This window comes from Schistocerca americana, chromosome 7 (genome assembly GCF_021461395.2).
Source record: "Schistocerca americana isolate TAMUIC-IGC-003095 chromosome 7, iqSchAmer2.1, whole genome shotgun sequence".
Lineage (NCBI taxonomy): Eukaryota > Metazoa > Arthropoda > Insecta > Orthoptera > Acrididae > Schistocerca > Schistocerca americana.
Window position 1 is genome coordinate 147,797,477 of NC_060125.1, and position 24,974 is coordinate 147,822,450.

Here is a 24,974-nt window from a genome sequence, read left to right on the forward strand (position 1 = left end):
CTAATGGCAAAACGTCATTTGTTCGGATGAATCCAGGTTCTGTTTACAGCATCATGGTGGTCGCATCCATGTTTGACGGCATTGCGGTGAACGCACATTGGAAGCGCGTATTCGTCATCGCCATACTGGCGTATCACCCGGCGTGATGGTATGTGGTGCCATTGGTTACACGTCTCCGTCACCTCTTGTTCGCATTGACGGCACTTTGAACAGTGGACGTTACATTTCAGATGTGTTACGACCCGTGGCTCTACCCTTCATTCGATCCCTGCGAAACCCTACATTTCAGCAGGATAATGCACGACCGCATGTTGCAGGTCCTGTACGGGCCTTTCTGGACACGGAAAATGTTCGACTGCTGCCCTGGCCAGCACATTCTCCAGATCTCTCAGCAATTGAAAACGTCTGGTCAATGGTGGCCGAGCTGGCCGAAGTGGCCGTGCGGTTAAAGGCGCTGCCGTCTGGAACCGCACGACCGCTACGGTCGCAGTTTCGAATCCTGCCTCGGGCATGGATGTGTGTGATGTCCTTAGGTTAGTTAGGTTTAAGTAGTTCTAAGTTCTAGGGGACTGATGACCACAGATGTTAAGTCCCATAGTGCTCAGAGCCATTTGAACCATTTTTTGAACCCCTCATCCAGTGCGCTGAACAGTCCACCTGTCACGCGAACGTGGGCAAAGACTGCTTCGTTCATTCCTGCAAGCCAGCAGGCAACTGCCCGATGTCTTCAGTGCAGCCAACTGCCTGCGTCACGCTGGTTATCAGTGGCGTCCTCTGAGTGCCTGGCCTCAGGCGATATCCTGATTTTTTTGCGTGTGCACTCTAACACGCATCACTTGTCTCTGCTGGTTAGGAAGTTTTGTGATCACTGTTCGTGCTCTTTGCTAAATGACTGAGAGTGGCAAAACTTTTTTGTGCACATTGTATCTTTCACACTCATATACCAACGAACGTCTTCATACACAGTTTGGTAATTAGCACTGGCATATAAGATAGCAATTCTCTGCTACTTTGCCGTTTCAGCCCATCGACGCGCCTTACTGTACTGACATAGAACCGACCGCGCATACGCTTTCACGTAGTGCATGTAGTGGTACTCCTGCACCTTGAGTGGGAGCTTAACCAGCGTTATTTTTGTGCGAGTGGAGCCCCCTATAACTGCACCAGTCGGCAGGCTGCTGGCTTCTTTTGTGTTCTCACACTTTGCCTTGTCAAAAGTATTACGTTACAAACCCTACAGGCACTGCTGCTGCCAGTGCATGAAGGCTCCATCATATCAGTTTCCGAAGGGAGCTTCATGCAATGGACATTTGGTGACAAGTGTCTCGCAAACGGCCATTCCTCGGAGTAGTGCACGAGGTTGTAAATCTTCAGTGGACCAGACAACACATAATCTGCTTAGTAACTATTTGGACGTGTCAGTGTGGTCCAACAAGTCGTGATTTCGCCTCTTTTCAAAATGTGCAACGCCTCGAGTGCACTGAAGCGATTAATCCGCAGTGTATAGACCCTATTTTAGTCTGGGTAAGGTATTTTACAAGACAGCAGTTTATGCGTTATGAGTGTGTCACATCTGAGGTGAAAAGTGTTAACCATGGTATCAGTGGCAATAAATAATCTCTTCAGGTTACTGAAATCTGTTGATATATACCAAGTCTCACCAGCGTCAGTACAAGCATTATCTGAGTATTATAATATTATTCAAGTGCTAATTGAAATCAACATTGTTAAACACGTTGAATTATATCATATGAATATTCAAAGCTCATGGTCTAGTGTTTAACTCTACTGCCTGTAAACCACGGGGTCCTGATTTTGGTTACCAGCTGGGTTGGAGATATTCTTCGCTCTGGGACTAGTGTTTATCTTGTCCTAACAGATGTGAAAATTACCGAACTGTCAGTTTAATGTCACAGCTGCAAAATACTAACGCGAATTCTTTACAGGCGAATGGAAAAAGTGGTAGAAGCCAACCTCGGCGAAGATCAGTTTGGATTCCGTAGAAATGATGGAACACGTGAGGCAACACTGACCTTACGACTTATCTTAGAAGAAAGATTAAGGAAAGGCAAACCCACGTTTCTAGCATTCGTAGACTTAGAGAAAGCTTTTGACAATGTTAACTGGATTACTCTATTTCAAATTCTAAAGGTGGCAGGGGTAAAATACAGGGAGCGAAAGGCTATTTACAATTTGTACAGAAACCAGATGGCAGTTATAAGAGTCGAGGAACAAGAAAGGGAAGCAGTGGTTGGGAAGGGAGTAAGACAGGGTTGTAGCCTCTCCCCGATGTTATTCAATCTGCATATTGAGCAAGCAGTAAAGGAAACAAAAGAAATATTTGGAGTAGGTATTAAAATCCAGGGAGAAGAAATAAAAACTTTGAGGTTCGCCGATGAGATTGTAATTCTGTCAGAGACAGCAAAGGACTTGGTAGAGCAGTTGAATGGAATGGACAGTGTCTTGAAAGGAGGATATAAGATGAACATCAACAAAAGCAAAACGAGGATAATGGAAGTTGTCGAATTAAGTCGGGTGATGCTGAGACAATTACATTAGGAAATGAGACACTTAAAATAGTAAAGGATTTTTGCTATTTGGGGAGCAAAATAACCGATGATGGTCGAAGTAGAGAGGATATAAAATGTAGACTGTCAATGGCAAGGAAAGCGTTTCTGAAGAAGATAAATTTGTTAACATCGAGTATAGATTTAAGTGTCAGGAAGTCATTTCTGAAAGTATTTGTATGGAGTGTAGCCATGTATGGAAGTGAAACATGGACGATAAATAGTTTGGACAAGAAGATCATAGAAGCTTTAGAAATATGGTGCTACGGAAGAATGTTGAAGATTTGGTGGGTAGATCACGTAACTAATGAGTAGGTATTGAATAGGATTGGGGAGAAGAGAAGTTTGTGGCACAACTTGACTAGAAGAAGGGATCGGTTGGTAGGACATGTTCTGAGGCATCAAGGGATCACAAATTTAGCATTTGAGGGCAGCGTGGAGGGTAAAAATCGTAGAGGGAGACCAAGAGATGAATACACTAAGCAGATTCAGAAGGATGTAGGTTGCAGTAGGTACTGGGAGATGATGGAGCTTGCACAGGATAGAGTAGCATGGAGAGCTGCATCAAACCAGTCTCAGGACTGAAGACCACAACAACACAACAACAATTTGACCTCATTTTCACAAAGACGAATGAGTCAGCGAAGTGGCCTCAACAGGAAAACTTGCGGCAGGTGCCTGAACAACCTCAGATGGATTTTGCTACCCAATAACGCCACACAATCATTTCATTTTCATTTCCGTGGCATGCGATTTATTTTGGAATGTCAAAGGCCACTTTTGGGAATAATTTTTAAATGCTGCCAAGGTACACAGTCCTGTCACACCGGATCGTTAAAATAATTGCATAGATCATAGTAAACCTCGCACGCCAGCGAGAGTACCTCATCTCGTCCACAACAGTGCATTCACACCAGCTAGGCGATTGCTGTGTTCTGCAAGGCGGCAACACTATCCAGGATGCGTTGTACGCCCTGCAGGTCTGCATGGCAGTAATGGACTGAGACGTGATTTCGCCACCCGGCGGTCCCCTCGCCAGCACAGACGTCATTTTGCGCGGTCCTCTCCCGTGCATCACCCGGCTGCTTCCTGTCTGCCCCCCTCGTCGCCTCAGCGTAGTTCACCCCGGCTGCCGAGAGGAGCCGAGCGCTGGGGCTTCGCGGTATCTGGACAGCGTCTGCCGGCGACTTGTCTTGCCCCACCACACACACGCACACGCACACACACACACACACACACACACACACACACACGAAACAGGCGCTGCGGGAAATTGGATCGCCCCGTTCTACCAGGACGCCGGACGAGTACAATGTCCACGAGAGACGCTATGGACTTTATCTTCAGTACTGCGGATGCGAGAGGAGAGAGGCATGCAGCGGCTAAATAAACAACCGACGGCCGATAACCCCCCACTGTAGGGGAAGTCACACGAGCATGCGATTATTACGCGAACCCCTAGATGGGCGATAGGAAACCTGGAAACACCAGTAGTGCAAACAGCGTGTTGAGACGATTGCCAGCATGCACATACTTCGTTCGCATGGAGGAGAATTTACTCACGACCGGGTTTTTATGTCAGTTTGTATGAGGAGACTATATCCTTCTAAAAAAAAAAAAAAAAAAATCTGTAGCGAATGGCAAATTATGATTAACTTTTCAGTTCTTAGCTTGACAATGTACTTTATGTACAATATGTTTAGATATGTCCCTTGTGGCTTCTGCAAGTTGCCACGCCTCCGGTGAAAACAGGCTCGCTACATAAAGAGGAAGGCACAGTTTCTCACCTTAAGTAATATTAACTAAAACGGCGACAACGTAGCGAAAGCATTTCACTTGTGTAGACAGCCTGAACCAATTTATTCTGACCACATTTCAAAGCGAGATTGTATCGCTTCGCGTTTTTGCCCTACTGTGTTCGCTTTATTTGAGAGCGATAAAACACACACTACTAAACAACGTGAGCTTTATGCTTTACCGAGCGAGGTGGCGCAGTGGTTAGCACACTGGACTCGCATTCGGGATGACGACGGTTCAATCCCGCGTCCGGCCATCCTGATTTAGGTTTTCCGTGATTTCCCTAAATCGCTCCAGGCAAATGCCGGGATGGTTCCTCTGAAAGGGCACGGCCAACTTCCTTCCCCGTCCTTCCCTGATCCGACGAGACCGATGACCTCGCAGTTTGGTCTCTTCCCACAAACAACCCAACCCCAACCCTTTACGCTTTTCTTTGTGCACAAAGACTACTTTTACATCACTATAGATAACCCACATTCTGCTTTCTGCTCTAGATGCCAACTTTTGAGACCGTGCGACAAACTATTTTTCCAAAAAAAAATGGTTCCAATGGCTCTGAGCACTATGCGACTTAACTTCTGATGTCATCAGTCGCCTAGAACTTAGAACTAGTTAAACCTAACCAACCTAAGGACATCACACACATCCATGCCCGAGGCAGGATTCGAACCTGCGACCGTAGCGGTCGCTCGGCTCCAGACTGTAGCGCCTAGAACCGCATGGCCACTCCGGCCGGCCTATTTTTGCAATTTTCTAACACGTTGCCGTCTTAAAATGCAATCTTTATTTTCAATAAACCTATGTCGTTAATTTTACACTTTCGGTTAACGGCAAAGTACCGTAAAGCGGGACTGATTTGCTCCACTTTTGGACAGCTTTTCATACAAAATCATGAAACACATAGAAGTTTTGTAAAATGACTTTTGAAAGTGAAGTTTGTTTAGCCAGAAGATTATAAAGACCATCGAGTAACATACAAAGATAGAAAATATTTATTTTTTAAATTTTATAATGTTCTAAAAATTTGAGCAAAGTAGCGCCTGGAACGGGTTACTTTTCCCCACTTAGTATTAACATTATTTTAATACGAAATAATAGCTTTTAGCAATGCTATCCTCTTTAAAATTTCCTGTGTTACCCTCTAGGACGCTAGTAAACCAACATTTATGTATGATTCCGTATTAAAGGGACAAAAATAATATAAATACAGTACAGTGCAACATATTTTTACTTAAGATGTAAAAAGCTAACGTGAACAAAATTTAGGTTTGTTTTGTTATCAATGAAAATGCAATATTTCATTAGGTACGTCGGTGTGTCAAAATGTCCCGTTTTCACCCGTACCGTACTATAACAATATAAATCTCTTAACAGTACTCATTTTCAAGATTCATTCCAAGCTGAATCAGGTAAAAAAACAAAGTGAAGAAACTATTGTGGGGCTACTTTGATCCACTTTGTCAGTAGTGCAAAGTTCCCCATTTTCCCCAGAAAATAATCTTCAGGGCTGAAACTTCCTGGCAGATTAAAATTGTGTGCCCGACTGAGACTCGAACTTGGGACCTTTGCCTTTCGCCGGCAAGTGCTCTACCAGGTTCGCAGGAGAGCTTCTGTAAAGTTTGGAAGGTAGGAGACGAGGTACTGGCAGAAGTAAAGCTGTGAGTACCGGGCCTGAGTCGTGCTTCGGTAGCTCAGATGGAAGAGCACTTGCCCGCGAAAGGCAAAGGTCACGAGTTCGAGTCTCGGTCGGGCGCACAGTTTTAATCTGCCAGGAAGTTTCATATCAGCGCACACTCCGCTGCAGAGTGAAAATCTCAGTCTGGAATCTTCAGGGCTGCTTTCGATAAATAACGTGTTGATTACAAGTTTGTGGGTATGATTTAGACAACAAAATTGATTACTACACATGAATGAATATCATTTGTCTTCTGTTCAAGTAGCATCAAAATACAACTTTTTGTTGAGATAAATTACCTCAAAGATACAGTAGTACAGATTTGGTTGTCAGAGAATATCCAAGATAGCGAGCTGGGGGAAGATTCAAATTTGTGAGCTAGTAGAAACTGTCAACTACTGGACGGAACAAAACCGATCAAAAATGTCTATTTGAATAGGAGCTAGACGGGATTGAATCTTTTTCTAGATTTAGAGCAAAGTTACTCATCAGGGGCAAACTAGCTCCGCTTTTGTTATGTTTTTGCACTTAAGTTTTCACAAGAATAAACGAATACTTATACACCTGAAAATGGAAACAGTTGTTATTCAGTACTGTTCTAACGGGGTAGTTATGGTAATTATTTCATAATAACATTTTTAAATTTCTCCAACTTTGACCATTGCAGAGCTATGGTGGACAGGTCTGTCGTTGTTCTTCTGTACTACAATAATTTGTTTCAAACACTCCTTCTCTGTATTGTTCACTGACATAGTGAATTTTCACTTATATATATGTTTGCTTCATTTAATTAATTGCTCTGATTTCATCATTTGGATAGTACTTTAACTGTCTACATGAAGAATGGTGTTTACTCCTGCTCTTGACAGTTCTTGTGATGGGGTCCCGTATGCATTATTTCTTCGCAGAATGTATCTGCTGTTGAAATGTGTTTTCTTTCAGTTGATGAAATGGCTATAGTACTTTGTTTCTTGGAACACCAACTAAAAGGAGCACTGTTATAAAGAATAATGCATGTACTTGCGATCGTCCTGTCTCTTAGGTCTTGTGCATAATTATCACCGCAGAATACATTTAAATTAATAGCGTCATCCCCATCAGCTACTTTCTTCTTACAGGAAATGCCAAAACTCTTGGGATCTTGTAGGGATCTCAGAGTTCTATTGATATTATGGCAATCTCTTTTCTTTGTATTTTCTGTGAAGCGGCTTTCTTAATTGACCATGAATCTATGATTTGGAGCGGTTTTACATGACTAATAAAGGAAGCTTCCTATAACTTCACGAAAAGAAAATATGAAGTGTTCGTGCTCTTGATTTTCTCCAATTCTCTTCCTTCTCAGGAATTAAAGGAGTCTACATGGCCTTGCACTCATTTATATTCCACTGTTCCAATACTTCCTTTGCAGACCGTTCGTAATGTAGAAGTATTCCATCCCCTGAGCACATTATTTATATTCTTAGGTACATATTTGGATTTACCACCACAGAAATTTCAAAATTTTTCTCAAGTTCTTACAGCACAGTTTCCGGTTTCTCCAAGTCTTTTCCCATAATAGATCCATCATCAACATGTACTGCCGCGTAAATGTCTCCAGATTCTTTTTGAATAGGTACTGAGCTGATTCTGTATGAATTAGTCCTTCTGTTTTTAGGAAATCTGTCAGAATTTTATTCTATTTGGATGGAGCATATCTAAATCCATACTGAGTTTTCCTCAAAACAGAAATTTTTCCAGTGTCTACATACCCTCCAGGTATAATCATGAAAATATTTCCCATGGTGAAAGGCTCTGTTTATTTCAAACAGTTTCATATGGACATTTTTCTCTGATTCCGTAGTAAACAAAAATCTTAGTGAACAAAGTTTTACTACTGGGCTGAAAACTTTCTTTAAATTAATACCCTTTGCTTACTGATAACTTCTGACAGCAAGCATGACTTCATATCGACTTTCTTCGTTGACTTTAAAGATCTAATTGCTTGTAAAGGTCTCTTTCCCTTTTCCCTTCTTTGGCTTCACCAACTGCAAGTGATTTCTTTTATTTTTCTATTGGTTTCATCCAATTTTAATATCTGGATAGTTAATACATGCTTCATGTGCCATTTCATTAGCTTCATATCTGAAAGGTTACTACATATGGACTTTATCCTAAAAAAATTGGCTTCTTCCCTTTTTATTGTATCATATTCTTCCTTGATTTTCTCATCATGCATAGGAAATTATGTGTTCCAAAGATATGTTAAGTCTCAGCTTTAGCTACGATAATGCATACAATCCTGTCTTCATTATCACAGATAAAATTAAGACTTATATGTCTCTCGAACATATAATTTCATATGATTAGTATATGACCTACACCTCAGGTACAGGCGGGATTATCCCCATTTCGTTCAATGCTAAGGTGTTATTCCATTGTTTGAGAGCCTTTGCAGTACTGATACAAGTTAAGAAGGGGAAGATCAAGGTGGGCTGAGGGTGAATTGTAATTTGTGTTAGGGAGGGAGATGTGCTAGGGTAATCGATGCAGCTGTATTAGCCATTGAGCCAGGGTGGCGATGTGGTTAGTGCGTCTGCCTAGTGAGCAGTAGACATGGGTTTGAATTCCGGCCTTGGTACAAATTTTAATTCATTCCGTCGGCCTGTATTCATTTCTCATTCTTTATTTTCTTGATCTGGAACTTCACTTCCTTAACAGTGTCAGTTGATTCTTCGCCAAAAACCAGACTTTTTTTTACAGTTTCTTGGATCTATTAACACAACAACATTTCTTCTTTCTGCATCAAACAGTCGTTAACCGTTGGGAGCATAGCCAACAAAAAGGTGGTGTTACTTCTTTCATCTAGTTCCTTCTAGTTGTCTGGAATTCTTGCAAAATCTCTTGCTCTACAAGTCTGAAGTCTTGACAGATTTGCTCTTCCTCAAACTACGTTTCTGCGAGTTAACCTTTTAATTCATAGCTAAGCTTCTATCGATTAAAGATAGCTTTGAGAATTGCTTCTGCCTGTGTATTGTTCTTCATTTTACTGTTGAAAACCTTAACTATTTTGTTCCTTTGTTGCTTTCATCCAGTTTTGTTCATATGAAAACATCAATATATTCTTTACATGAAAGTAATGCTGTTGCATAATCTTCATATCTGAAATGCAGTTGAGATTTGTTCTATCCCCAAAACTGTAATGTCTTCTTTTGCCGTTTTCATTGTTGTCAGATTTGGTCTCTGCTTTCCCATTGAGTTGAGTTCAATAAGGGATAATGTAGTCCACCACAATTTCTCTTCTACCACAAAAACTGACAACCTCATGAGTAGTATACTCACCAACTTCATAGTATTTTTTACATTTTCAGATTGAACTGATTTTCATATTCCAACATGTATTTTCTTATTAATCTTGCAGCCACTAACTTATGTCATATCAAATAGGATTCACAAATATGAGTGAAATCCTCTAATACAGACATGTAGTATTTTTATACTTTAAATTTTGGGGGATCTATGTCTCCACAAAAATCAGTAAGTATTATTTTAAGCAGTCTTGTTGCTCTTTCTCTCACAGCAGAGAATGGCTTGTTAACTTTGCCCTCACAGAAACTTCACACAATGTTTCTGCTGAGTGTAAACCATGAGGCATTCCATCGCACATTTTCTTCGCCTTATGCCTCAGTGACAAAGCAACTTACGCTACTCTCGTTTCTTTCCTTGTTTCTGTCAGCAGTGATTGTATTCCTGGTTTGTCACTTATAACAACTTATTTCTTGTTTTTGGTCTTCCTAGAACGAGTACTTTAGCTCGATAAGTGTGAACCCGATGTGTTTACTAATCACAACTTTGGTATCTTTTTCAGTTATAGCATTCACAGACATCAGATGTCTGTGAAGGCGAGTACAGCTTTCGCCCACAAAGTTTCCTGTTGCTACTATCTTCATTGGTCCACCTTGTTTGGTAACTTTCACAACATTTTCACATTTAAAAAACTTGAATATACAGTACTGATGTTCCATATCACTGACGAACTATTTCACAAATACTTTCTTGATTATTGAGTTATCCATATAAGCTCTGTACTCGCGCTACCAACAACCATGACCCTTTCTTCTGTCTGTCAGCTTTTTTAGAAATCGTTTCTTTGTTGCAGTCATATGCAGTAAATGCAATGTCTCCTTTCTTTTTTCTTTATTGATGGTTTCCAGGTTTTTCTTTTCAGTAATGGACTGTATATTCTTCTGTTTAGTAATGACTTCTCTCTTTTTCTCTTCTGTGATGTCTTACTTTTTAAAAATTGAGTGATAAATTATTTTTTTGCTTTTTTTAATGACTGAAATGTCTTTGACACGTTCTAAGGCGAAAAATGCTATTTTTGTGTTGTTTTTGTTCTGAAAATAACACTGTTCTTCTTTACATTTTGTCTTTTTGCAGGGAGGGCAGAAGTTGAAAGGTATCGTTTTTGGTTCTCGAATTTCATTTTTACTTTTAAAGTAGCACTCCTTTACTCTGCGATTATTTTATTCATATATAATAGTGTTCCCTCTTTTTAGGCTTCTTGCATTCTCTTCCAAAATTTCCACGTCGATGACTGCTATTACAGATGAGAGCTTTTGTTTTATTTTTGTTAAAATGAACATGAAAGCCAAATATATCTTCTGGATGAATACCTTTCAGTTGTTCCTGTCTCTTATGAGCCTTACAGTTGGATTGTCCATAGTCTTTTCACCAATGCGGGGCGAATTCTCCACTGGAGCAAAATGTTTGAACTCATCTGGCATAATAGACAGCATCTTTGGTGAGAGAGAGTGTCTGACATCTTTTTTGAGTGGAGACGATTCGATTCAAATGTAATATTCTGTATAGGGCTTATATAAACTAGTCATGTATCGAGCGTAACGAATCAGAAACTATAAAATTCTCGAAACAACTGTTGGGTTCCTTGAGAAGTGTCACTTCTGTATATTCCTTTAAGTTCATCGTACGTAGCCTTGGAAGTTTCACAGAACAATACAGGCGGCTTTACCTTTTTGTATTGTCTTCATTATACAATATTTCACTTTGCTATCCTGTTGCTGCAGCTTTTATGCCACAGACCTTTCAGAATAAACAATATTCTGATTCCGTCATCTCAAATGGCGAATGTACTGCTGGCTTTGAGTACTTATACATAACGAAATTCCTCACTTTCCTAAGACATTATTACGTATTTTACTCCTCTTCACTGTTAATTTACTGTTGTTAAGTTTTTTCTGTGGTGTCACCGCCAGACACCACACTTGCTAGGTGGTAGCCTTTAAATCGGCCGCGGTCCGTTAGTATACGTCGGACCCGCGTATCGCCACTATCAGTGATTGCAGACCGAGCGCCGCCACACGGCAGGTCTAGTCTAGAGAGACTCCCTAGCACTCGCCCCAGTTGTACAGCCGACTTTGCTAGCGATGGTTCACTGACTACTTACGCTCTCATTTGCAGAGACGACAATTTAGCATAGCCTTCAGCTACGTCATTTGCTACGACCTAGCAAGGCGCCATACTCTTCAAGAATGTATTCTGAACAAATAATATTGTGAATCATGTACCGTCAAGAGCGACGTTCATCATTAATGGATTAAAGTTAAGTGTCAAACTAATTACGTCCGCTTTCTGAATTCTCATGCCTTCCTATGTTCCAGACCTCACGTCAGTTTAGTTCTTCCCTCGTCACGCCAGCCTGCGTGTGCTAAAACGCTTGCATTTCGGCCTCCTCTAGTAACACGGTGTTGGTTCTTCTGCCAACTCAACATTTTCTTTGTAGATTTTATTTAGAGCTGTGGGCTCATAGCTTGTTGCATTTTTACTCTACTTTAATTGAGCATAATAAAATACGCATTGATTAATGAACGTAACTCCTTGTTTTCTTCTTCATACATACAAAAAATGTTCAAATGTGTGTTAAATCTTATGGGACTTAACTGCTAAGGTCATCAGTCCCTAAGCTTATACACTACTTAACCTAAATTATCCTAGGGACAAACACACAGACCCATGCCCGAGAGAGGACTCGAACCTCCGCCGGGACGAGCCGCACAGTCCATGACTGCAGCGCCCTAGACCGCTCGGCTAATCCCGCGCGGCTTCATACATACAGACAACGCTTGTATCATCATAGACAACTCGCATCATGGTCTTTGCTCTAGATGCCAGCCTTTGAAAAAATTTACCAAACTTTCCAACAGTTTGACTATTTATGGAATACATTTTTTACTTAGCTCAGAATTTTACAGTCGAATGTTTGTACCCATATCAGTTAACACGCCCTCACTCTTACTGTTTTAGTCGTATCAGTAGCCTTACAATCATTCAGTAACAAAAGAAATGTGGAGCGTATTTGGAAAAATTTGATATTTTGTTAGATATTATAAGCACTGTAACATGTCTAATACAGACCGCTTCGCAAGTTTGTATCAGTTCAGTTACATTTATTTCTTAAATTAACATGGGCAGTGCAGATAGTCGGATTATGGCTGGAAGGTCCTCACACAAGGAAGCAGTTTCTAGGTACAGCCGCGATCACCGTCAAGTAACACAGAAAAGCTTTGCTCAAGAGTTGGGTGGATCCTGGAGTGGTATTTTCATATTTTCATATTTTCAAGTTAATCTACGATTACAGCCGCAGCAGTGACTTAGCTTGCAAGTGCTCACTTGAGATTAGCATGTATCCATTCATCACGGATGTCAACGAGAATTCTGCCTTTCCGTTTCCATGAAAAGTGAGAAATTATGCGTCCGGAACTGCGCGACGGCTACGGTCGCAGGTTCGAATCCTGCCTCGGGCATGGATGTGTGTGATGTCCTTAGGTTAGTTTGGTTTAAGTAGTTCTAAGTTTTCTAGGGGACTGAGGACCTCAGCAGTTAAGTCCCATGGTGCATAGAACCATTTTGAATTTGAGAAATTTTGCATCGTCATCAATATTTTCTTTTCGGCCGATCTTGTGTACTGCCTCTCTTTCTAGACGCTGTCTTTGCAGCGTCCAAAAATAGTAAACGACCGTTCATACTCGATACCAACTTTAGAAATTGTTTTTGCGCATTTGTGCGTCATATCAGGGATACTTTGTCAGCGTTCTCCTCTATTTTCATGCTTTTAGACACATTTATGTTTGTTATATTGGCCACAAGCTTGCTGCCACCATACAATGCAAGTGTGGGTTGAGAGAGACAGATTGGATTTCTCATCATTCGGTTCTGGGAGTGGCCCCATGTCAACTATCTTTTCGCATCCTGGCTGTTGCCCCGTGCTGAACGTGCAGTTTGAAGATGTTAGTGACGCTTTTTGCTACAGCATGAAATGTTTAGTTCGACACCTCAGAGCCCACAGTCTGAACAGTCCGCAATGTAATTGATTCATTGTTCACTGTGAATGCGAAGTTCGTTGGATATTTCACTTGTTTATCTGAAAACGAAAGTTGCACAGGTGAGGAAATGCAAATCTGCTAGTCTGTCGCCGTCCGGTGTGGCAGTACGGTTCTAGGCGCTTCAGTCTGGGACCGCGTGACCGCTACGGTCGCAGGTTCGAATCCTGTCTCGGGCATGGATGTGTGTGATGTCCTCAGGTTAGTTAGGTTTAATTAGTTCTAAGTTCTAGGCAACTGATGACCTCAGAAGTTTAGTCGCATAGTGCTCAGAGCCATTTGAACCATTTTTTTTAGTTTGTCAGTCTTCCCATCGATGTATTTCAAAGTTCCACATTATTAGCGTTAGTGCTTCATATTAATTTCCTGTGACTTTGTTTCCCAACAGGCACTTTGCAGTTAGATTTCATGGTGGTTTTTAATTGGAATAAATGCTTGATTGTTGTGAAATAGACTTGTATTTATGAACCCTAATTCCTACAACTTATCCCATAAATAGGAGACCCCCGTTTGACAAATATAACCGGCGTATGGAACTGAGTTCTCACAAAGGATACTCCGCGCGCTATCTCCGTATTTTCTGTAACCTCAAGGATTCACATTTTATTTAAAAGTCTGTTGTTCTGTTCGTCAGATAATGATGCTGGATTTGGTAAGCCCACTACAATGGTAGGAATAGGAGAGCATGGAAAGCAGAGGGGACAGTGTAGTTTATAAAAGCTCCTGAATTTGCTGAATCATACTGGTTGAAAATTATTTAAACCGACAAACTCTGTAAGGTTGTACGGGACGCCAAACAAATACACTACTGGCCATTAAAATTGCTACAACATGAAGATGACTTGCTACAGATGCGAAATTGAACCGACAGGAAGAAGATGTTGTGATATGCAAATGATTAGCTTTTCACAGCATTCACACAAGGCTGGCACCGGTGACGACACCTACAACGTGCTGACACGAGAAAAGTTTCCCACCGATTTCTCATACACAAACAGCAGACCGGCGTTGCCTGGTGAAACGTTGTGTGATCTACATCTACATCTACATCCATACTCCGCAAGCCACCTGACGGTGTGTGGCGGAGGGTACTCTGAGTACCTCTATCGGTTCTCCCTTCTCTTGCAGTCTCGTATTGTTCGTGGAAAGAAGGATTGTCTGTATGCTTTTGTGTGGGCTGTAATCTCTCTGATTTTATCCTCATGGTCTCTTCGCGAGATATACGTAGGAGGGAGCAATATACTGCTTGACTCTTCGGTGAAGGTATGTTCTCGAAACTTTAACAAAAGTCTGTACCGAGTTACTGAGCGTCTCTCCTGCAGAGTCTTCCACTGGAGTTTATCTATCATCTCCGTAACGCTTTCGCGATTACTAAATGATCCTGTAACGAAGCGCGCGGCTCTCCGTTGGATCTTCTCTATCTCTTCTATCAACCCTATCTGGTATGGATCCCACACCGCTGAGCAGTATTCAAGCAGTGGGCGAACAAGCGTACTGTAACCTACTTCCTTTGTTTTCGGATTGCATTTCCTTAGGATTCTTCCAATGAATCTCAGTCTGGCATCTGCTTTACCGACGATCAACTTCATATGATCATTCCATTTTAAATCACTCCTAATGCGTACTCCCAGATAATTTATGGAATTAACTGCTTCCAGTTGCTGACCTGCTATTTTGTAGCTAAATGGTAAGGGATCTATCTTTCTATGTATTCGCAGCACATTACACTTGTCTACATTGAGATTCAATTGCCATTCCCTGCACCATGCGTCAAATCGCTGCAGATCCTCCTGCATTTCAGTACAATTTTCGATTGTTACAACCTCTCGATACACCACAGCATCATCTGCAAAAAGCCTCAGTGAACTCCCGATGTCATCCACCAGGTCATTTGTGTATATTGTGAACAGCAACGATCCCATGACACTCCCCTGCGGCACACCTGAAATCATTCTTACTTCGGAAGACTTCTGTCCATTGAGAATGACATGCTGCGTTCTGTTATCTAGGAACTCCTCAATCCAATCGCACAATTGGTCTGATAGTCCATATGCTCTTACTTTGTTCATTAAACGACTGCAGGGAACTGTATCGAACGCCTTGCGGAAGTCAAGAAACACAGCATCTACCTGGGAACCCGTGTCTATGGCCCTCTGAGTCTCGTGGACGAAAGCGCGAGCTGGGTTTCACACGACCGTCTCTTTCGAAACCCATGCTGATTCCTACAGAGTAGATTTCTAGTCTCCAGGGAAGTCATTATACTCGAACACAATACGTGTTGCAAAATTCTACAATGCCTCGTGTAAGGAGGAGAAATACGTACCATCACGTTTCCGACTTTGATAAAGGCCGGATTGTAGCCTGTCGCGATTGCAGTTTATCGTATCGCGACATTGTTGATCGCCTTGGTCGAGATCCAATGACTGTTAGCAGAATATGGAATCGGTGGGTTCAGGAGGGTAATACGGAACGCCGTGCTGGATCCCAATGGCCTCGTATCACTAGCAGTCGAAATGACAGGCATCTTATCCGCATGGCTGTAACGGACCTTGCAGCCACGTCTCGATCCCTGAGTCAACAGATGGGGACGTTAGCAAGACAACAACCATCTACACGAACAGTTCGACGACGTTTGCAGCAGCATGGACTATCAGCTCGGAGACCGTGGCTGCGGTTACCCTTGACGCTGCATCACAGGCAGGACCGCCTGCGATGGTGTACTCAACGACGAAACTGGGTGCACGAATGGCAAAACGTCATTTTTTCGTATGAATCCAAGTTCTGTTTACAGCATCATGATGGTCGCATCCCTGTTTGGCGACATCGCGGTGAACGCACATTGGAAGCGTGTATTCGTCATCGCCATAATGGCGTATCACCCGGTGTGATGGTATGGGATGCCATTGGTTACACGTCTCGGTCACCTCTTATTCGCATTGACGGCACTTTGAACAGTGGACGATACGTTTCAGATGTGTTACGACCCGTGGCTCTACCCTTCATTCGATCCCTGCGATACCCTACATTTCAGCAGGATAATGCACGACCGCATGTTGCAGGTCCTGTACGGGCCTTTCTGGATACAGAAAATGTTCGACTGCTGCCCTCACCAGCACATTCTCCAGATCTGTCACCAATTGAAAACGTCTGATCAATGGTAGCCGTGCTACTGGCTCGTCACAATACACCAGTTGCTACTCTTGATGAACTGTGGTATCGTGTTGAAGCTGCATGGGCAGCTGTACCGATACACGCCATCCAAGGTCTGTTTGACTCAATGCCCAGGCGTATCAAGGCCGTTATTAAGGCCAGAGGTTCTCGGTACTGATTTCTCATGATCTATGCACCCAAATTGCATGAAAATGTAATCGCATGTCCAATGAATACCCGTTTATCATCTGCATTTCTTCTTGGTGTAGAAATTTTAATGGCCAGTAGTGTAGTTTTGGATTCTGGAGTATTTTACTATACTTTGGCGAGGTTTAACTCTGTTTGTGCGGATTTTGAAGAACGGGTTCATTCACGTTTGGTTGAGTCTTAACTTTGGGAGTTCATGGGGCGTCTCAGTGAAGCTCGGTCATTAGAAACCAACGCACTACGGGTTGCTTGCAGGCCGGCAACTGGGCATGCTTCTCGTTACCAACAAGCCGCCATCACTGGGACCGAGGCAGGACCAGGTTTTATCATAAAACGTAACAGACCTCCACCCTGCCCTCCAGTGAGCTCTCGCTTGGCGTCAGTGAAGTCTCAAATGGCGGTGGTGTGAGGTCGGTGGAATACACGCTACAGGGCCCTTCGGTCGGAGTTGTCCTTGAAGTTACTGATTTGTGTCAGTGATTTGTGTCTTTGTGATGCCGACTGCTGCTCATATTGCTACTGCAGATGCAGTTGGGACACAGCAATGCCATACGGCGAACAAAGCGATTTTCCTTCTCGGTTGTGCTACGTGGCCGTCCAGAGACTGGTCTTCTTGTGACCGTACATCCTCGTAACCACCGCTGCCTGCCGGCCGAAGTGGCCGTGCGGTTAAAGGCGCTGCAGTCTTGAACCGCAAGACCGCTACGGTCGCAGGTTCGAATCCTGCCTCGGGCATGGATGTTTGTGATGTCCTTAGGTTAGTTAGGTTTAAGTAGTTCTAAGTTCTAGGGGACTAATGACCTCAGCAGTGGAGTCCCATAGTGCTTAGAGCCATTTGAACCATTTGAACCACCGCTGCCAGATATCAGGTACAGTGGCTACATTCCTGCCATGTCTTTCTGTAATATCGCAAAAGGAACATCCAGCTTCTCATAGCCCTATTACACGACATTGTTTATACTTAGTGAGGTGTTGGTAATGGCGTCTCTGTCACCAAACATCACCATGTCCAGTCTCAAAGGTAACTAACGCTGACGATCATTACAGCGTGTATTTAAAGCAGATCTGATGTGCATCCTCATTGCGGCACTACTAGTGCCACTCTTATGCGACTGACACGAAAGTTAGACATCATCTTTCAGATGTAGGAATATGCCTACCAAATTTCATTTATGTCACACAACTGCTTCTAGGTGTGGGGATTTTTCCTCCGTCAGTGTAATTTTTTAAATAAAAAAGCTAACAAGGAAGAACAAATGATCCTGGTTGTTGATAGTGTATGTACAGAACACACTTGCAATGAACAACTTAACAACCAATGAAACGTCGTTTAGGTTCTTTAAGTCAAACGTCATTTGTACTACACTAATGGCAATGCAGGTTTAAAAGATGTAAGTACAAAAACTTGAGATGTGGCGGCTCCAGTTCATTTTATCTCTTTCTTTCTCGGTGCATTGTTTCACTGGCGCCCCGATAGGTAGCGCGAATTTTATTTCGAGTTTTCGTAGATGATCGTGGGCTCAGAGAGTTTGAAGTAGGCTGATAGTGGTGACACGCGGCAGGAGGGTATCACGAGTAGGATTTTCGCCCGCAACAGTCCCTTCGGACGTTAGTTTTGTCAGTGTCGAGATCGACTTGTCATTCCTTTCCATAGTGGCAATCATATTCCTGTATCGACGGTGTCCTCCTACGGCTTTCAGTTTATTTGCATTTCCCTGCTTATCCATACTGTAAAGAACTGGGCGCTTGCAGCTTTGCTCTCATCGTTTCCGCGTATGCAAAGACCATTACTAGAAAATTCTGCGCTCATTATCGCTCGCGCCCTGATATTTTTGCCTCGCATGGATAACAGGAACGTTTCAACTTATTGTGATTAATCTTGGCCGCAACAGCCTTGTACTTTCACATTTATTTTATTGGTGGAAATTTTGGGTGTAAATTAGTGACCGTCCCCGCATTGACGACAAAGTACACCACAGAGACCTTTCCTTGCTGTGAATTACCAAGGCCATAAGCCGTGCAGCACTTCCACTTTCTGACTGCCATCACATTAGATTTGTGGTCTTTGCTTGACCTTAATTTGTCATTGTACCCGTCCCGAGACGTAAGAAATTTTGTCAAATGTGCCATGCTTGGGTGTTTGTTCTAAATTACCAGTTCTCAACTTAACAACTGTGACTGTTGAAGAAAATTGTCCAAGTGTTATCTTTTACTTAGTTATTGTTTAAGAGAGGTTATTGTTTTGTTTGTTGTTGACACTGATTCCTTCTGGTAGCAAGACCTGAGAAAGTTCGGTAATGTCAATCTGTGGTTAAAATTTAAAAAGGCTAACTTTCGTTTAAGTACCTCTCATGTTCAGAGCTATTTGGTGATCATTGTATTTCATTTTGTGCTATCGTGTGGGTTGTAAATAAATGTGATCATTCGAAGGAAAAACGTGCAAGAATTGTCGATCCACCTTATCCCAGCGGTGATGCTGAGTTCCAACACGACAGCGCTTCTGTTCACACGACTCACATAATCCAGAACTGGTTTTGTAAGCACAAGGAGGAATTATCTCCCCTAGCCACCTCAGTCACCAGATTTTACTTTTATTGAGCTTTTGTGATCTACTTTGGAGAGAAGGGCGCGGGATCGTCGTCCACCTCCGTCAGCGCTATTTAAACTTGACACTATTTTGCAGGAAGATTGACATAAGAACGCTTGAAAACCATACGGGACCTGTATTTATCCGAGACGACTGGACGCTGTTTTCAATGGAAACTGGTTTCTTGAACCGTATTGGTTATGGTAATGTGTTGTGTTTTTGATGTGTACGTATTCTGTTCAAACGCTATAGGTCAATCTCACGACTGTGTTCAAGTACAAGGCTATTTGGCTGAGTTGCCAGACGACATAGAGCGCAGTAGTGTGAAAGACATAAACATAACGAAAACTATAGTCACCTCTCAGGATTATGACGTGTTAATGATGACAAGAAAATGCCTAACTTGAGAAACATCTCGATATTCTGCCATAGACGCATTGTTTTCTCGCAGTGTTTTGCATCAAATAACCGAAAATCTTTTATTTAGGTCTTCTCTGAAAAGAGGTTGCAGTATATTGTTTGCATGCCTCTTGAAAATTGGGGTTTGTTAGGAAAAGATCGGTCCAATAATTAATGCTACAATAATTGCATACCACATCCCTGTTTTCATACAGTGCAGAGACCTGTGATATAGCTGATGAGAAGATTTAATGAAGTCCACTTATCAAATGTTTTGTGAGTTCGCTGGCACTGATAAAGACAGCCATACGTAATCAGAGAAAAGAAGAGCATCAATTATTCAAAATGACAGTCACAATCGCATTATTTGTTTTGCCACCAACCGGTTTCAACCCGCAATGGGGTCATCTTCAAGGCGATTTACTCCATTTGGTAGCTCGCTGGAGTCGTCACCCTTCCTGTGCACGGTTGGTAACGACTCCAGCGAGCTACCAAATGGAGTAAATTGCCCTGAAGATGACCCCATCGCGGGTTGAAACCGGTTGGTGGCAAAATAAATAATGCGATTGTGACTGTCATTTTGAATAATTGATTATAAGTAAATTAATAACTGCTATCTCCAAACAACTATGTTGTCTAAAAAAAGAATAAAGAGCAATTCAGCATCAGCCTTTCCTTCATGGACAGACTGCTATACGGAGCTGCGTTACTGGCGTCGAACAGTGACATCTGTAATGGCCAGCTGATGCGCTTCCGTTGCTTTGCAACGTTTCATTCTACGTTTTCCCACAGCCGTGTAAGCAGGGTAATCAGTCTGCAGTGCGAAACGGGGAAAAAATTTTGTAGTCCTTCTTTCCAAGGCCGCTTCCAACTTTTCTAGTCACCTGAAACCGATACGCCACTTGCTGCATAATCAGAGCAACGGTATGGTGCGTCATGCACTGGTAGGAGGCTGCCTGCATTCAAATATATTAGTTCCCACGCAAACAGGACTTCTGTCGTACGAGGAAGTCAATGTATTTACCCACATCTCTTCAAACCAGTTGAGGCGACCCAACACAGTAGTTGTTTCTACATCGACAGTAACACCTCAACAGACACCAGTATAGGAAATGATGATGACGTGTAGCGAGTAATGAGTGACACTAGAGTAAAATCTGAACAGACATCGGCAGAATAAATGAAGCTGGCGTATCACGGCTACGATGTCAAGTAGCGTGAACGTTACACGGCGGTGAAAGTTCAAGTAAGTGATGAAACTTCCCAGCAGCAAAGAAACAAGGTGTATAAAACCATGTGCCACGAATGTTAGGGATTTGCTCTCGATATGAAAACATTACAAAAATTCACATGAACGTGGATCCGAAAATCCTTATTCAGGGAGACATGAAAGGATTTGTTATTCGTAGCACAAAAAATGATACATTTAGCAAGCATATTTCCACTTACAGAAGTTGTTCGAAGTGACCACATTCTTTTTTCATGCATTCCCTGAGCTATACTCTGTGCAAAACTCTTGATGGATTTTGTATCTGGTCACATCCGTTGTGGATACGCTCCCTCAGAACTTCAATGCACCAAGGATTTTAAAGATCACCAGAGAAAGAATATCACTGGATTCCAATCTGGCGATCATGCAGGCTATGCAAGACCAGAATGAGATTTTCACTCTGCAGCGGAGTGTGCGCTGATATGAAACTTCCTGGCAAATTAAAACTGTGTGCCGGACCGAGACTCGAACTCGGGACCTTTGCCTTTTACGGGCAAGTGCTCTACCATCTGAACTACTCAAGCACGACTCACGACCCGTCCTCACAGCTTCGATTCTGCCAGTATCTCGTCTCCTACCTTCCAAGTTTCGTATCAGCGCACACTCCGCTGCAGAGTGAAAATCTCATTCTGGAAACATCCCCCAGGCTGTGGCTAAGCCATGCCTCCGCAATATCCTTTTTTCCAGGACTGCTAGTTCTGCAAGGTTTGCAGAAGAGCTTCTGTGAAGTTTGGGAGGTAGGAGACGAGGTACTGGCAGAATTCAAGCTGTGAGGATGGGTCGTGAGTCGTGCTTGGGTAGCTCAGATGGTAGAGCACTTGCCCGCGAAAGGCAAAGGTCCCGAGTTCGAGTCTCGGTCCGGCACACAGTTTTAATTTACCAAGAAGTTTCAGGCTATGCAAGGGTTCTCCATCGGCCAATCCATCTTTCGCCAACTGCCAACTATCAGAGGCAAACGAGGTGAAATAGTATCGTGCATAAATCACCTTCAATGGATGACGCGTAGAGGTACAGCATTAAGTAAATACGGTAACATGTCTGAGAAACTGCAGTTACGTTTGTCCAGTAAGACTTTCAGGAAGAAGTATGTGCCAGTGGGATGACCATGAATTATTCCATCCCACATGTTGAGGCTCAGTCTCTGTTGATGTCCGACATAGTCACACTTCATGCCGGTTTTCATAAATTCAGATATGATTCTTTTGGTAACTGAAGATCCATTGCGTCAAAATCTTCTCTTGTACAGTCCTCTTGTACTAGCTGATGAGTTTCACTATTTCCACAGTCCGAAGAACCTTTTATTCAATGCAATCGTTCGTACATAGCGTGGATAGGTATGCAGAGCGGATGCTAGTCCTAAAGGGACATTTACTTCACGATAGGGAGATATAAAAGAAAGTGATTTAAAGGGACGCGATTTACAGGCACAGTAAATTATCAGTGGGCATTCTAAGTAGAGCGGGCGTTACTGGTAATATAAGGGGGTTTCAGGTTAAAGGTCTGGTGTCAGGTTACATACCTGTGTTAGTTGTATTGAAGATGAGCCCCACTCCTCCTCCCTCCACTGGTGAATTGATCAAGGTCAAATGGGGAAACTAGTGTCGGACCCACCCAACTGGGGCAATTGTACTAAGTATATTCAAGGTAATGATACAACTCGACACTGGTCACATGACATAAAATTGGTGGGGAACCCCTCGACCAATGGGAGCACATTGAAATGGCAGAAAAATACTCCTAAAGTCCCCATGGACCAGTAAGATCCAAGCTCTCTCTTGCCCCCATCATCATCCTTTATAACTAGGTCAATTGGATCGGCCTCTTCATTCAAGGTCTACGCATCATGAGGAGAGTTTCCAGTTTGTTATAAACAAATTGCTATTAACAATAATTATATAGGAAAGCATAATGATATAACAAATTAACTAATGGTTTATTATTAATAATGTTTTGCAATATAATTTTTAAAATAATTTTTTGCCATTTATCAACTTTATAAGCTTTTATTTACATATTCAGTCTACAATAATTTTATCTTTGATGAGTTACATGTATTGGTTTATTTACAATAAATTCCAAAGCCATTTTTTTAATAACAAATGAAAAGCACCAGTTTGCTTTTGTTCTACAATATTATTTTTATTGCTAACCGGTTTTCGGCTTACAAGGCCATCTTCAGACATTTTTTTAAAATTTTTCTGATGAATTACGAATATTATTTACACTCATTTACACTACATTATTAGAGAGAACAATAACTTAAATATTACGTTTCCCATTTTGTTTGTGTCGCACTAGTTACTCTTTTATACAATAGTTACATACTTACTTCTGATAAGTCTATATACAGTATTCACATTTTAATCATGTCTTTCTGTACACAGTATATATATTGGGACTAGCAGCAGCAGGTGATGAAAAACCGCACGCACACTCTCTCTCTCTCTCTCGCACACACACACACACACACACACACACACACACACACACACAGAGTGCAATCAGGCGCCCATAGTCCAACACACAATATGACAAGCGGTTTTTCCAACTATTGCACACACACACACACACACACACACACACACACACACACACACATTCACTATTTATGAATAAATGAATCAACCACAGATTCAGTTAGTCAGTGAATAGTATGAGTACAATAGGGCGCTGATTCCAACACCGCAGTTGAGCCATTTGTCGTCATGACGCGACAGTCCTATTTTCAGCTGCTGTGCAGTATATACGTCATGGCCTTGCGATCGAAAAACTACTTGGCGCAGGGTATATGAAGCAGCGTCGACGCCATCAAGCAGGCGTCTCTTGTAATAATCGGTTATGAGAGCCTTTCAGGCCACACAATGTACCCCCTACCTGCGGCTGTGTAGCACCTGAATTTATGTGGTATGCAGACATTTTCGACATGGGCCCTGCAAACTCCTTAATCTGTTAGCTAATCACATCTTCCATCAGGCCGATAGCCATTTTTGTTTTGAGTTCTTATCACAAAAGGATTATGAGCCACATATCCACATACGTCGAACTCTTTGTGATAGTACCTAGTTACTTCATACGGACCATGGCCTTTCACCCACTACGTGAAACTCTCTGGATCCACATAAAATAACTTCGTATCAGTGAAGTTTGGCCTTGGAAACTAATAATGGAATCAGTAGTTGTGAAGTTTCGAGAGTTTCAGAACTCACATTTCGATATAGAAAGGCTTCGTGAATGCACTGAAACCTTCACCACCCTACACCGACTAGCCCTACGTTAAACATGAACCAATTTGAAGTTTGATTTGATGATGTAATCTCTTGTGCCATGAAGACGTCCCTCACCCCACATCAATATACTAAATGAATTTCACTATTTTCTAACATTTCAACTGTTTTTCCAAAATTGAATCGTTCATTAATTTGTAATTTTTGGGTGATGTTGACAAGTTCCATCCCCCACCAGAAATAATTCTGGAGATTTGTGTATGAATACATCACTGCGTATTCGATGATATTGTCAACAGATCTGTGACAGAGCCATACTAAGGTACTAGGCGCTCCAGTTACAGTGGTATGTCTATGTGTGCGACATGCAGATAGGCGGGATCTACCTGCAGAACGTATCCCTCATCAGCATCCGCAACTACATCATGGATCTTTTCCTTCAGTCTAACGATATCCTCTTCAAGCAGCCATTGGAACTTCCCAAACAATAGCATTTGCTGCGGTATGATCTAAAAATAAGTGAGCTTTATGGCAAACGTCTGCGAGAAGGTGTACATCAGTGTTCATGTATAATTATGCATATTCCCTTAAATCAAAGATGTCGAACTTTTGCCACTCATCGAGTGATCATAATCTACATTCGTTACGGCAGTGCCTGTTAGCATACTGGAGAATGTGGTTGTCAGGCAATCTGGTTTCATGGAGTCTCTATCGAGTCCAGG